The 15,304-nt window shown below is 47.8% G+C and overlaps 1 protein-coding gene across 1 annotated transcript in view; it reads left to right on the top strand.

The window, feature by feature from the left end:
* Positions 1-6,907: 6,907 nt before the first annotated feature.
* The window catches only part of ZBTB17 (zinc finger and BTB domain containing 17), a 19,265-nt gene continuing 10,868 nt past the window's right edge, over positions 6,908-15,304 (top strand). The window contains exon 1 of the mRNA XM_005886186.2: positions 6,908-6,923. The gene's annotated coding sequence lies outside the window, so the exon portion shown is untranslated. The remainder of the gene's footprint in view (positions 6,924-15,304) is intronic.

Below are 15,304 nucleotides of genomic sequence, written 5' to 3'. Positions count from 1 at the left end.
TTTTTAAATCCTGATTTCTGGGCCTCATCCTCCGGAAATTCTGTTTCTTTGTTACTGATGTTGGCCACAACATCAGTAACAAAGAAACAGAATTTCCGGAGGATGAGGCCCAGAAATCAGGATTTAAAAACGATTCCCAGGTGATTCTAATGTGCAGCCAAGGTTGAGAACCACTGATAAGCAGTCTCTTTCCTGTCCTGAATGGCAGGCTCCGCTGCCAGTGGGAAGCTGGCTGTCTCCCGGCTCACCGGCCAGGTGGGTGAGCACTTCTCATTTCAGTATCTCAGGCTGACTGGGCCCCTGTCAGGGACTTTCCTGGTTTCCTGTAATTCAGTCAGCTGCCCAAGTTAATGCTTCAAAACAGTTTTTAAGGTCAGAAAGAACATTGTTGAAATTTGTAAAAGTTTATTTGGGAAACGTTGGTAGATACAAAGTATAAAGTATATACATTATCAAGAATAAGATTCAAGGAACATGCTTGTACCCATCACTCAGTTACAAACAGGAATGATACCTTTAGAGTGGCCCTTCCCGACCGCCCAGATAATCACTGAATTTAGCTCTTGTTATTCTCTTGCCTGCCTTTATAGTTTTACCACATGTGTTTGCATTGCTAAACAATGTATTGTTTAATTGTCCAGGTTTTTGAACTTGATATAGTCATGCTATTTTCTTCAGTGACTTGAAGTTTTGGCTTAACATTTGTTCTTGAGATTAATCCATGGTGCATATAGTTGTATTGCTTTTTCATTGATGAATTGTGTTCCATTGTATGAGAACTTATTGATCCTTTCTATTGCTGCTGGACATTTGGTTTGTTTCCAATGTTTTGCTGAGACAAACAGTGCTGCCGTGAACGTTTGTGGGGCACAGGCACAGCCTGTTCAGGATGCACCCCCAGGTGCGGGACTGAGTCACAGGGCGTGCGCATTTTCATTTTGACCAAATGATACCAAATTGTTTCCGAAGTGGTCTCCCCAGTGCACTGAACTGACAGTTCAGTTTGCCTCACATCCCCCAGCATGGTGTTGCAGGGAGGTTGCCATAGGAGCTGTTCCAGTTGTTTGCCTCATGCCCCTGTTGGTGGTGGTCATGCCACATGCCTCTGCCCTCTGGAAACAACGAGTCCATGATTTCTCTTGCCAGCCAGCTCCCCTCCCCGCCCCCCGCCCCCCGCAGGGTGCTTAGTACGTGGAGCTTATTAGCAAGGCTGGGTTTTCTCTGGGCACAGTCCTTTACCAGGACTCACAGTTTCCTTATAGCTGGTGAAATGCCCTGTCAGAGTGGGAAATCGCAGCATATGCTCCGGGGCTCTCTGGCCAGTTACTCACTCCCAACATTAATTTTTACCCAGCCGATGAATGCCTTAAGCATTTGCTTCAGTACTGGCAGGCTGCTGCCCAGACAGAGTGCCGTTTTCTGCTCCTGCTCATGGGACATGTCCTGGCCACAGTGGAAACTGGCCTTCTTTCCACTTTTTGTCACTCTGATACTGGAAGCGGTACCTTGTGCTTATTTATATTTATACTAGAGCCCTGGTGCATGAATTCGTGCACCAGTGGGGTCCCTCGGCCTGGCCTAAGGAATCGGGCTGAAACCGGCTCTCCGACATCCCCTGAGGGGTCCCGGATTGCGAGAGGGCGCAGGCCAGGCTGAGGGACCCCACCGGTGCACGATTGGGGCCAGGGAGGGACCACAGGAGGGTTCCAGGGCATGTCCAGCCTGTCTTTCCCAGTCCCGATTGGCCAGACCCCAGCAGCAAGCTAACCTACCTGTCAGAGCATCTGCCCCCTGGTGGTCAATGCGTGTCATAGCGACTGATTGCCCAGTCGACTGTCTGACCCTGGTGGTCAGTGCACATCATAACAAGCGGTGGAGCGGCCTTAGCATATCATTAGCATATTACACTTTGATTGGTTGAATGACTGGATGACTGGACACTTAGCATATTAGGCTTTTATTACATAGGATTTCTTTATTAGTGAGGTTGAATGAGAGAGAGAGAGAGAAACATCAAATTGTAGTTATTATTTATGCATTCTTTGGTTGATTCTTGCATGTGCCCTGACCGGGGATTGAACTCGCAACCTTGGCGTATTGGTATAATGCTCTAACCAACTAAGCTACCCAGCCAGGGGAAACATCTTTTTTTTTTTCTGTATAGAGTATATCCACTTCTTGTCATTCTTTCTTTCTTTTTTTACTTCTTGTATTTCTTTTGCGAATTGCTTGTTCATTTCTTTGACTCATTTTTCTGTTGGGAGACTGTTGATTAATTTTTATAATAGCTTTGGTAAGATTTTCACTTACCATATAATTCACCCTTTTAAAGTTCATTCATGTTGTAGCATGTATGAACACTATTTTATTGTCAAATTATATTTTATTGTATGGACATACCACATTTTATTTATTCAGTTGATGGACATTTGGATTGTTTCCATCTTTCAGCTATTATGAACAATACTGCTTGGAATATTTGTGTACAAATTTTCATGTGGACATATGTTTTCAATTCTCTTGGTTATATCCTAGGAGTAGTATATGCTAGCAGAGTCATATGATAACTCTATGTTTAACATTTCAAACACTGCCAAACTGTTTTCCAAAGAGGTTGTTCCATTTTACATTCCCTCCAGCAATGCACGAGGTTTTCAATTTTTCTACTTCCTTGCCAACATTTGTTATTGTCTGTCTTTTTTATTATAACCATCCTGTTGGGTGAGAAGTGGTATCTCATTTTGGTTTTCACTTTCATTTCCAAATGGCTAATGTTTTACATTTTTTTCAAAAGTGCTTATTGGTCATTTGTATATCTTTCTTAGAGAAATATCTATATAGATCGTTTGACCACATTTTTTCTTCTGGTCAATAGAGGTTTATTTTTCTAAACTCATGAAAATCAAGCTAAATTTATAGAATTCTTAAAGTTTTGCTTAAAACTAAATTATTTTTAAAAGCAGGATTATAACTGTAATTTTGCTACTGTAAACAATATGTAATTATATATGTGTTTTCCAATGGTCTTAGGCAACCCCTGTGAAAGGGTCGTTCGACCCCCAAAGGGGTCACGACCCACAGGTTGAGAACTGCTGGTCTACAAGCTTTTGTGTGGACATACTTTCATTGTTGATTACTTTTTAAGAGTCTTTTGTATATCACAACTAGTAGCTCTTATTTAGTTGTAGATATTTCCCCCGAGTTTATATTTGCATAAAATATCCTCTTGCTCATTTTGTCTTTCCCAGTCAAGTTTTATAAAATATTGCCCCACTGATGTGGCTCAGTGGATTGAGAGTCATCCCATGGACCAAGAGGCATGGAGAAAAAACATTGAGATTTCTGGTCAGTCTTTCATGCCCCTAAGATTTTAGTTTGTGGACCCTCCCTTCCCCACTATGGCCCTCCTAATCGGCCTTGGGTCCGGCCTGGAGGCCCTAGAGAGCAGTCAGTGTGTTGCAGGTGCTGTCTCTGTCTCTGTGAGTCTGTCTCCGTGTGTCCGTCTCTCTCTGCCTCTGCCTCTCAGGCTGCCTGCCTTAGGACCAGGAAGGAACCAGGCAGCACTGGGGCGGTTTCTAAGTTTCTCTTGAAGCCAAGCTTGTACTTTAGAGTGGCTGGCTGCAAAACCACCAAGGCTGCAAGAGGTCCGTGCGAAAGCTCCTCTGGCTGGTGGAGGGGATTGAGGGCTAGGAGGTTGGCAGCACTGTTTCTTCGAGGCGAGCTGGGGCTCAGACCTCCTAATCCCAGGGCTGCTGGCCAAAGCTGTCTTCTAGAGCAGCACTCAGGCCTGGGCTCAGGAGCCTGACAGTTTTTATTTTATTTAGTTATTTAATGCTAGAGGCCTGGTGCATGAATTCGTGCACAGATGGGGTCTGGCCCAATAGGGGCCAATTGGGCTGGGCCAGCTGGAGGGAGGGGAAGCAAGAGGTTGGCCAGCTGGCCCCACCCCCTGATCAGGATGTGCAGGCCAATCAGGGGCGGGGTTGGCCAGGGGGAGGGGCCCTGGGTGGTTGGCAGGCTGGCCCTGCACCCTGATCGAACTCCAGTTAAACTCCTGGTCATGGGGACAATTTGCATATTGCCCTTTTATTATATAGGATTATATAGGATATTTTTGTTGATATTAGAGAGGAAGGGAGAGGGACAGAGAGATAGAAACATCAGTGATGAGAGAATCATTAATTGGCTGCTTCCTGCACACCCCTTACTGGGGATTGAACCTGAGACCCTTCAGTCCACTGAGGCTCTATCCACTGAGGCAGACCAGCCAGGGCGAGCCTGACAGTTTTTAAAAACCAGTGGAAACTGAGACATGTATTCTTGACCATGCTTTATCCGGGGCCTAATGGAACCTTTTGAGATCCCCAAAATATTTCTCTAAAATATCCTCTTGCTCATTTTGTCTTTCCCAGTCAAGTTTTATAAAATATTGCCCTGCTGATGTGGCTCAGTGGATTGAGAGTCATCCCATGGACCAAGAGGTCCCGGGTTCGATTCTTGGTCAGGGGCACATGCCTGGGTTGCGGGCTCAATCCCCAGTAGGGGTGTGCAGGAGGCAGCCAATCGATGTGCCTCTTTCATCAATGTGTCTCTTTCACCAATGTTTCTATCTCCCTCTCCCTTCCTCTATATCTAAGAATCAATAAAAACATTTTTTTAAAAAGTTTTACAAAATATTAACTTCAGTTTAATTCTTTCTGGAATAGTCAATATATAACCTGATGTTGGCTTATGTAGTTTACATATATTCTTATATATTCATAGTTGATGTTCATGTCCAACATAGTTCATGTTCCTACTTGGAAATCTTGAGGTTTTCAATATAGGGAAAGTTTTAAATGAAAAAATGATCTGCTAAATGCTAGATAAATATCTCATTTTTATTGTCGTTCACACAGTATCTATTATACTTAAAGAGCATGCATTTGTAATCCAGCCGTCTTGTTAATTAAACCATTTACTCAACAGTTATTAGATCTTAACACTAGAAGGGCCCCTAGCAGTCACTAATCCTCATGAGGAAGCAAATGCAGAGAAGTCACGGGAAAAGCAGGTGCTACCCTGAAGTCAGAATGCAGCCACCTGCAGACAGCTGGTCTTCACCGCCCTTTCGTGTGGCTTGGATCCTGCACTAACTCACTCTTCCTTTGCTGTCATGGCTCCTTCCACATCACTGTGTTCTTGGTAGGAAGAAGGTGGCTCCTGCCATCAAGTCTGAGCACCTACCTCTGCCTTGTACTCGTATGGCTCTGGTTGAGTGGAGTAAGCATTGCAGTTTGCAGGGCCTTTCCTGGTCTGTTTTCAGGTGGGAAGTTTTTCTGTGATGGGTGCTTGGGTGATTGATGAGATTTTTGCATCTATTTTCAGAAGATAGGGCCAGGATTAGAGCATTCTGTTCCCCTTTTCTTCGCTAACTTACCCATATTGCTGGCACAGGTTAATATGTAATAGTAATGGTGATGGCCAATAGCAACTTTCTGACGTGGAAACTTATTACCAGCTCTCCCTTCCTCGCTCCTCCCCCCCCCCAAATGAATAAAAAACATATATATGTATATGTATATATATATGACACATATATATTGACATATATATGCACACACACACACAGAAAGGATATACAGTGAAGAGTGTAAGTTCTTTCCCCCTTCCCCTCCCCCAAAGCAGTCCCCTAACCAGTGTCTTGTACATTCCTCCAGAGACATGTGAATAAGAGGAATTCCCAGCCTGGGTTTATGGTTTTGTCTTCTCTTTCTTTTTTTTTTTTTGGTTTATGGTTTTGGACAAACAACATAGTCCAGCTTCCCCTAGGACGGTCAGGTACAGAGTGTTACGGGACTTTGAGCCACTCTGAGAAGAGGTGCTTGAAACTTTCAGAGGACGTTATAATATTTAGTGAGAGGGCCACTGGCACAGGCTGCTCAGAAAGACCCGTGTGTGTTGGATTTAATTGATAATATTTACAAATGGTAAAACAAAAAATACAGAAAGGAGCCCGGCCGGTGTGGCTCAGTGGATTGAGTGTCATCCTGTGCACCAGAAGGGAGGTCTCTGATTCGATTCCTGGGCAGGGCACGTGCCCAGGTTGCGGGGTCCATCCCCAGTAGGAGTGCAGAAGGCAGCCAATCGATGTTTCTCATCAATGTTTCTGTCTCTCCCTCTCCCTTCCTCGCTCCTCCCCCCCCCCAAATGAATAAAAAACATATATATGTATATGTATATATATATGACACATATATATTGACATATATATGCACACACACACACAGAAAGGATATACAGTGAAGAGTGTAAGTTCTTTCCCCCTTCCCCTCCCCCAAAGCAGTCCCCTAACCAGTGTCTTGTACATTCCTCCAGAGACATGTGAATAAGAGGAATTCCCAGCCTGGGTTTATGGTTTTGTCTTCTCTTTCTTTTTTTTTTTTTTTTTGGTTTGTGGTTTTGGACAAACAACATAGTCCAGCTTCCCCTAGGACGGTCAGGTACAGAGTGTTACGGGACTTTGAGCCACTCTGAGAAGAGGTGCTTGAAACTTTCAGAGGACGTTATAATATTTAGTGAGAGGGCCACTGGCACAGGCTGCTCAGAAAGACCCGTGTGTGTTGGATTCTGGGCACCAGCTAACCCTCCCAGGGCCAGCAAGGGTGACATTGTCCCCTTTTTCCCATCCCGAGGGTCCAGTGCTGTGGGACTTCCTAACATATTTGTCTGCTCTGAGCTCCCCTTTCAGTCTGTTTGAGTGACCTTCAGAAACGTGAGCCTCACCATGGCCCTGCTGAGGATGAACGCTAAGTCCTGTGTGGCGGGCTGGGCCCTGCCTGGCCCCTCTGCATTGCTCATCAGGGGGAGTGAGAGTCTCGGCCTTTCTCCCCTGGCCTTGTTCCCAGTGGAGCTGCCAGCCCCCAGCAGGGCACCTGCACCAGGTAGTGCTCTGCACTTGACTTTGAAGTACATGTTTGCTACACTGCCCCTCCGCCCACCGCATACAAAGGTTGGATCCCGGGGTCCGTTCATGTGTAACTCGAGCGGGCAGTTCTTCCTGGGCTTTGTGCCTGAAGTCGCACAGTGGCAAAGGCCTGACTGGTGCGAAGCCCGGTGGGAACGAGTCCATGGGCTTTTCTGTTACGTTGGACCAGGCTGGGGCTCCTCTGGTCTCCACTGACTGGTCTCCTGCTGCCTGTTGGAGAGGCGCCGTGTGCTTGCTGGTAAAGGGAGCTCGCTTGGGGCAGCCTGCTTTGTCCTCTTCTCATTACTTCAGATTTTCCCCTTCTGTTTAACCGGGTATCAGGCAGTGACTTGTGTTAGCGAACTAATATCTAATTCCATTTTTGCCAGTATTTGTGCAATACTTCCTGTTTTTTATCTTCTTAATCCGCACAGTCATTTGTTTATACGGTGGTTTCCCTGTTTAATGGGCGAGCAGGCTAGATCTCAGAGAAGCTTGCATGAGGCCACCCCAGGCGAGCCAGGATTCAAGTCATGTTCCTCGAATCTGGGTCCATTGGTCTTGCCTCTTCTCTATCCCGTATTCACTCCTGTGGCCTTGATCCCAGTCCTGCTGCAGGCATCTCAGCTGGAACAGGCCAAAGCTCCCCCGACGAATCCGCCCCCTCATTCCTCACCTCCATAAACATCACTGGCACCACCTCTCGCCCTGTTTTTCAGGCAAGAGATTTTAGTGTCATCCTTTTCTCCTTTCGTTTTGCCCACAGCCCACACTTTGATGGCTCTGCAGAATACCTCCCGCATCTGACGGCCTTCCCACCCCCGCCTCCTGCTGCCTGTTGGAGAGGCGCCGTGTGCTTGCTGGTAAAGGGAGCTCGCTTGGGGCAGCCTGCTTTGTCCTCTTCTCATTACTTCAGATTTTCCCCTTCTGTTTAACCGGGTATCAGGCAGTGACTTGTGTTAGCGAACTAATATCTAATTCCATTTTTGCCAGTATTTGTGCAATACTTCCTGTTTTTTATCTTCTTAATCCGCACAGTCATTTGTTTATACGGTGGTTTCCCTGTTTAATGGGCGAGCAGGCTAGATCTCAGAGAAGCTTGCATGAGGCCACCCCAGGCGAGCCAGGATTCAAGTCATGTTCCTCGAATCTGGGTCCATTGGTCTTGCCTCTTCTCTATCCCGTATTCACTCCTGTGGCCTTGATCCCAGTGCTGCTGCAGGCATCTCAGCTGGAACAGGCCAAAGCTCCCCCCACGAATCTGCCCCCTCATTCCTCACCTCCATAAACATCACTGGTACCACCACCTCTTGCCCTGTTTTTCAGGCAAGAGATTTTAGTGTCATCCTTTTCTCCTTTCGTTTTGCCCACAGCCCACACTTTGATCACGAGTGATGGCTCTGCAGAATACCTCCCGCATCTGACGCCCTTCCCACCCCCGCCTTGGTGGAGGCACCTCCATCTCTCGCTTCTCTGCTAGTGCCCCTGCGTCCACTCCTGCCCCCTCACAATCTCTCCATGCGCTGCTCTCACTCCCCCAGGGCGTCGCAGTGCACTTAGGAGAAACTCCAAAGCCTGGCTTACCTCTGAGACCCTAGTGATGTCAGCATTGCCGCAGCCACCCTCACTCTCCACTCATTTCCTCCTCTAGAGGCGCGCTGGCCCCTTGGCCCCTCACGCTGGCTCTGGGCCTCTGCACTTGCTCTTCCGTGTGTCTGTCCTGACCCCGGGGCTTATGGTGGCGTGGCTCGCTCCAGCACTTCATTCAGGTCTCTGCTTACACGCCCCCTCAGACAGGTCTGCTTTGGGCCTTCTCCTAAGTAGTTTTTCCTACATTTTATTTACTTATTTTTCGATCACAGTTCACTTGCAATATTATTTTGTATTGGTTTCAAGTGTCCTTTCCTGAATACTAGATAGCCTCTGCCTCTCTGTGTCCCTGGCTTACTTTAGTTTTCTTCACAGCACTTATTACATGACATCGAGGATTACGTTGATTTATTACATGTCTTCTCCACCAGGCTCACAGCTCTAATTCAGTACCTGAGACAGCACAGAATGAGCACTCACTAACTGTGAAGTTCATTAGCCTTTTCTCTGTCTGCTTCCTGATCTATGGGCTGAGGACCCCCAGAGGGGAATGCAGTAATTAGGGTAATTAGGAGTCGTCTGCAGCTGCATCACCACAGGTTTCTGTGTATTAGGGGAGATTTCTCATTCATGTACACAGAGTTGTTTCTCAAGTAAATATAGATGCTATTGTGATTGATAGAATGAAGTTCATTTTCCATCATGGTCTTTGTCTATTATTTTCTCAGTTAATAAGCACCAAAAGTACAATTATCTTGTAAGGGTCCACAGAATATTCTGACCTTGAGTTAATCATATTCAATAAGGCCAGGAATCACCACTCTGTACCAGGCTTGTTCCCCAACTTGATTGTGACCGTTTGAGAGCAAGGTCCTGGAGTAGGTGCTATGAGCTGCCGTAAGGAAGAGGGAATGAGTAGACCCACCAGCAGTGAGTCTCTGAAGCTTGGTAGGGCTTCATAGACTCCTACCGTGTAATGTCAGGCTGTGTCAGTTTGCCGCCACCGCCCAGAAGTATTGAGATGGGGTTTGGGAGGCTGACTCAGCCCTTCCCAACAGCCCCAAATTCTGGCTTCATCTATAGATGGTAGCAGTGACTTTCAGTGTGGGGGCTACTGTCCAGTAGAAGATGGCTGGGTAGCTCAGTTGGTTAGAGCATCATCCTGATACACCAAGGTTATGGGTTCGATCCCCAGTCAGGGCACATACAAAAATCAATCAATGAATGCATAAATAAGTGGAACAAAAGTACAATTATCTTGTAAGGGTCCACAGAATATTCTGACCTTGAGTTAATCATATTCAATAAGGCCAGGAATCACCACTCTGTACCAGGCTTGTTCCCCAACTTGATTGTGACCGTTTGAGAGCAAGGTCCTCGAGTAGGTGCTATGAGCCGCCGTAAGGAAGAAGGAATGAGTAGACCCACCAGCAGTGAGTCTCTGAAGCTTGGTAGGGCTTCATAGACTCCTACCGTGTAATGTCAGGCTGTGTCAGTTTGCCGCCACCGTTCAGAAGTATTGAGATGGGGTTTGGGAGGCTGTCGGGAGAATGATCAGACACCACACAGGTTCCACACGTTCTGATTGTGTCTTTTTGGTAGCCAGGCCCCTAATTTACCTGCCCTGTGTCACGCTTCAAGAGCTCACAGAGCAAGGATTGGCATAATGGATTCTAAACTGGCCTGGATGTGCTGGGATGAGGACAGCACCTTCTTCAGGGCTGCCAGCCTTCCCACTCGGCCATGTTCCTAGAGCAGTGGCGTCCATGGGGCCAGGGGCAGGGATGCCCTCTCTTCAGAAGTGCAGTTAAATCTTAGGGATAGTGAAACCTGTATAATTTGAAAAGCAAATTCAGTATCACAATTGAACTTTATATTTAGATATTCTTTTTCTTTTTAAAAGCTTTTTAGAGGAAGGAAGAGGGTGATATAGAAACATCAATGATGAGAGAGAATCATCAATTGGCTGTCTCCTGCACCCCCCTCTCCCACTGGGGATGGAGCCCACAACCCGGGCATGTGCCCTGACCAGGAATTGAACCTTGATCTCCTGGGTCATAGGTTGATGCTCAAGCCACAGCAGTTGGGCTAGATATTCTTTTTAGATTAAAAAAAATGTCAAAAAAATTTTTTTCTTTTTATCACACAAACTTCAGTAAAGAAAATACTACCAGATCTTGGCTGGTAAGATTATATAGATGGTAGCAGTGACTTTCAATGTGGGGGCTACTGTCCAATAGAAGATGGCTGGGTAGCTCAGTTGGTTAGAGCATCGTCCTGATACACCAAGGTTATGGGTTCGATCCCCAGTCAGGGCATATACAAAAATCAATCAATGAATGCATAAATAAGTGGAACAACAACTCGATGTTTCTCTCAAACAATAAATAAAAATAAATAAATAAATAATAAACAGATGAAGCCAGAATTTGGGGCTGTTGGGAAGGGCTGGGTCAAGTTTGTATGTTTATCTAAAGGGGAAATTGATTTTAAAAGTTTGAGAAACACAAACTTCACAGAAGAGCTGTGTTTTCTGGGTGAGGAAGCAAGTGCTAGGAGGGCTGGTCTTGTTGATATTTGTCTCTCTGCCACGTAGCACTGAGAAGGGGTGGGGTAGGTAGGTTTCTATTTGCAAGGCTGGCCTGCCGTGAACTTCCACTTCCTTGGCCAGAGTTCGGGTGTGCTAAGCTATGCAAGAGTTACCTGTATTTCCAGAAAATCAGGAACTCTGAGCAATGGGAGCCAAATGGTGTTCCATCTCACCTGCTTTGGGTTACACAAGACCCCTGGACATGCAATGGCTGTGTCATGTCCAGGCCCGCAGCGGGCGCAGCATGTTCTGGGGGCCAGGGACTGTTGTTTGTCATGCTCAGTGTCTCCTTGTGGTAGACGCAGTCATTCCTGGCTTGGACAATGTCTGCAGTTGAGTGCTTGCTAATAACCTGATAATAATTACTATTTCATGTTTGACAAGTGCCCATTGGACTCTGAGATGGAGCAGGTCTCTGTGGGCCCACTTAGAGCTCTGGGCAGGCGCTTCAGCCCTCACCAGGGGGCACCCTTGGGGTTTAACAGGACAGTTATTCAATATAAAGTGCTTCTCTGGCAGAGAAAATTGCTCTGATTCTCACTCGGTGCCCCTCCCTTCTCTCTCTGCCTCTCAGAATGTTGGTTGGGCTCTGGGATTTTTCCAGACTGCATTTGGAAGGAATAATGGGTTATGATTACAACTTTGCAACAAGGTCAAGTCACCAAATAGTTATTGAGTGCATCCGAGGTGCCCAGCATAAAAGGATATTTAGAAACTGTCTGATACGATCTTTGGCCTAAAAAAACCCACGCTAATCTGCATCTCTGTTTCCTGGTAACAGGAGTTTGTTGAGCACTTACCACGTGCCAGGCACTGTGTGGGCCCTTTGCTTACGGTATCTAATCTAATCCTGTTCCAGATGAGGTTAGTCCCATTGGCCCCATTTTGCCAGAGGACAAACTTTTTTTAGGGTTGTTTTTTTTAAATATATATAAGAGTTTATTTGAGCCAAACTAATGACATATGCCCAGGATCAAGATCTCACATGCTCCCTGAGAGGAGATTTGCTGGAGCTCACCTGCTGGCATGGTAGGCGGCGGAACCTGGATTCAGGTCCCCTCTCGGCTGACCTCTGAGGTTCTGCTGCCCCCACAGTACTGATCGGTCTCTCGAATCCCTATCTTGGAATCAGCAGTGCAAACTTGGCGCCCAGAGTAGCCATGGTCTTAGTTTTTAGGTGATCGGGCTGTGCCATGTATGCCTGGCACCATGTTGCTTGGCATATTGAAGAGACTCCGTAAAAGCCATTTCATTGCTCATTGTTACTGGAGGGACTTGGGGTTTGGGTTTTGTTGAATTGAGCAGCATGGCTTTTATGACTCAAGGAGAAGCCTTTCTTTTGTCAGCAGTGTTTATGGATGTTTGGGAACTGAAGGACAAATGAGTGGCCAGCCCCTCACCCCAAAACCCACTCCTCTGAGCCTGTGTGGCTTGTTCAGCTCCACTGAAGCCTGAGGCCCAGGCCTCACCAGCCCGGCGAGAGTGGCGGCGAGCGTGTTGGAAACAACCTGTCTGCGTGGATTGAGTGTGGCACCTGTACTCACTTTTTCTTATTAAAAATTTAGCCCTGACCGGTTTGGCTCAGTGGATAGAGCGTCGGCCTGCGGACTGAAGAGTCCCAGGTTCGATTCTAGTCAAGGGCATGTACCTTGGTTGTGGACACATCCCCAGTGGGGGGTGTTCAGGAGGCAGCTGATTGATGTTTCTCTCTCATCGATGTTTCTAACTCTCTATCCCTCTCTCCTCTTCTCTGTAAAAACTCAATAAAATATATATTTAAAAAAAAATTTAGCCAAATTTTGGGAAATGGCTCAGTGGTTGAATGTCGACCTATGAACCAGGAGGTCACAGTTGGGGCACATGCCTGGGTTGCGGGCTCAATCCCCAATGTAGGGTGTGCAGGAGGCAGCCGATCAATGATTCTCTGTCATCATTGATGTTTCTATCTCTCTCTCCCTCTCCCTCTCCCTCTCCTCTCTGAAATCAATAAAATTATATTTTAAAGAATGAGCAAAGAATATAAATACACATTTTGGAAATGTCCCCCTATAAAAGTATATGAAACGTACATATTTAGTTTAAATAACCAATCGAGGTATATCCAAGTAAAGAAATAGAGCATTCCAAGTATTCTGGTTGCCCTTCCTCCCATCCAGAGAGAACCATCATCCCGAATGTTTTGTTCCTTGACCCTTTTTCTGTCTAGTTTACCATTTGTGTCAGTTCTCTCTTGCTGTAAGCAGGCCACCTCCAAGCTTCGGGGCTTAAACCATCAGCAGGTTATTATTTCTCCCAGTTTTGTGGGCTGACTGGGCAGTTTCCTCTGTGTGATGTTGAGGTCATTCATGTGACAGCGTTCACCTGGTAGCTGGGCTGGAAGGTCTAAGAAAGCATCTCACCCCGGAGCCCGGGCGCTGCCCGCAGGGCACTGCAGTGCTGCGTCATGTGGCCTGTGCAGTCAGGGTCTCCTCCGGGGCCCCCGCACGTCCCCTCTCTCCACCAGGAGGGCCTACACACCCCTGACGCAGGGCAGCTGGGTTCCAAGAGAACAAAGCATAATCTTCCAGATCATGCGGGCCAGTCACTGCGCCCTGTCGATCAGAGTCGTCACAGGGACACTCAGATTCCATGGGAAGCCCATAGCAGCCGTCGGCACTGACGGGAGGGGAGGCACTGTTGGCTGCCTGCCTTGGAGGCTGGTACCCACGCCATCCATGTCCAGATTGCTTAGTTGTGCCTGTTTGAACCACACTGCAGGGGACCCAGGTCCCTCACTTCTTTCCCAAATGAGTCCCTTGTGAGGCGGGCCCAGGCCATGTGTCCAGCCAGGCTGAGGGTCATCAGGAGAGCAGCCCAGCGTTGACACTGAGGCCTGGCCCATTAATCTAGGGCAACAACCGAGCGCCTGGCGCTGTCACGGAGAAGGTGCCCGGTTGCAGCCAGGAGTCTGTTGGAAGGTCAGGCCTGTCTCGTGTGCCAGTTGGCGCTTTAGTTTTCGGCATGTGACCCAAGGACTTTGGGTTCAGTGGGCTGTGTGGTCTTGTTCCGTTTCTTTCTGTAGTTCTGAGTTTTTAGGGTCTCACGCAGAAGTAACTTTAAGGCCCACGTTTATCATCCTTTAGGCAAGAGGAAGTAAGGAGGGAGAGACCCCACACTTATGCGTGGGGGATGGGCTGGTGGGAACAGCACTTTGGTCATGAGAAGCTGATCTCATGACAGAGTTTCAAGTCTCCCAGAGAGTGTGCAGGCAGGCCAGGCAGTTGGCACCTCCCTGCCTGTGGTACCACATGTCCCCCTGGGCAGCCCGTTTTCCTGGACCCGTCCTCGAAGCTTGGCCAGAACCTGGTGGATTCCTGTGGCCGTGAAGGAGGAAACAGGAGACAGTTGGAGTCTCCTTTGCAGTGATCATTCCCGAGCATTTCACATAGGTTGGGAGGGGGGCACTGCCTCATTCTAGCTCAGCTCTCTGAGAAAGGACCAAGCCAGCTGGCCCCTCACCTGCTCAGCACGGCGTCCTGGGGAGAGAGGTGCTGTCTGAGCTTTGTAGCCGGCGGCCAGCTGGTGCAGTGAGAGCCAGAAGGCAGCCTGGGGCCTCTGAGCTCCACCTGCCCGGGCCTGGGCGCAGTCATAGCATCCACAAGGACACTGACAGCATTTCTGCGGGTGACAGCATTTAGAGCTTGGCAAACCTGCGGGCTGCACTCACACTCCCTGGGGGCTGATCACAGGATTGGGCTCCTGAGCATGTTTAAGTGCAGCTTAACTATTTATGGCGCCGCCTTTTTCTTTTTCCCCTCCTTCCCCTTTGCTTCTCCCTCCTTCCCTTTATCCTCTCCCCATTTTCTCTTTCTCCCTTTTCTTTCTTATATTTGTCAGAACAGATGCTCTTGGGAGTGTTTCTCTGTTGGAACAGCTTTGCAGGCTGCCTCAGAGGAATTCAGGGGCTCTGGTTTTCTCCTCGACACCCACACTTGGGGAGCGGCCAGTTGTGGGCAGACATCTCGCTTCGGAAGAGTATGGTTGGCATCGGGTGGCAAACATTACTCATGGCACACAGCTGCTCTCCTCCTCTGTGTGGGGGCGGGAGGTGCTGGGCCACCATCCACTCCGTCCCAGGAACCTTCACCTTCCTGCAAGGCCTCTGAAAAGGAGAGCACCCCTCCCTCCCCCCACTCCCC

Source organism: Myotis brandtii, unplaced genomic scaffold, assembly GCF_000412655.1.
Source record: "Myotis brandtii unplaced genomic scaffold, ASM41265v1 scaffold96, whole genome shotgun sequence".
NCBI lineage: Eukaryota > Metazoa > Chordata > Mammalia > Chiroptera > Vespertilionidae > Myotis > Myotis brandtii.
This window is presented reverse-complemented; position numbering and strand designations above follow the sequence as displayed.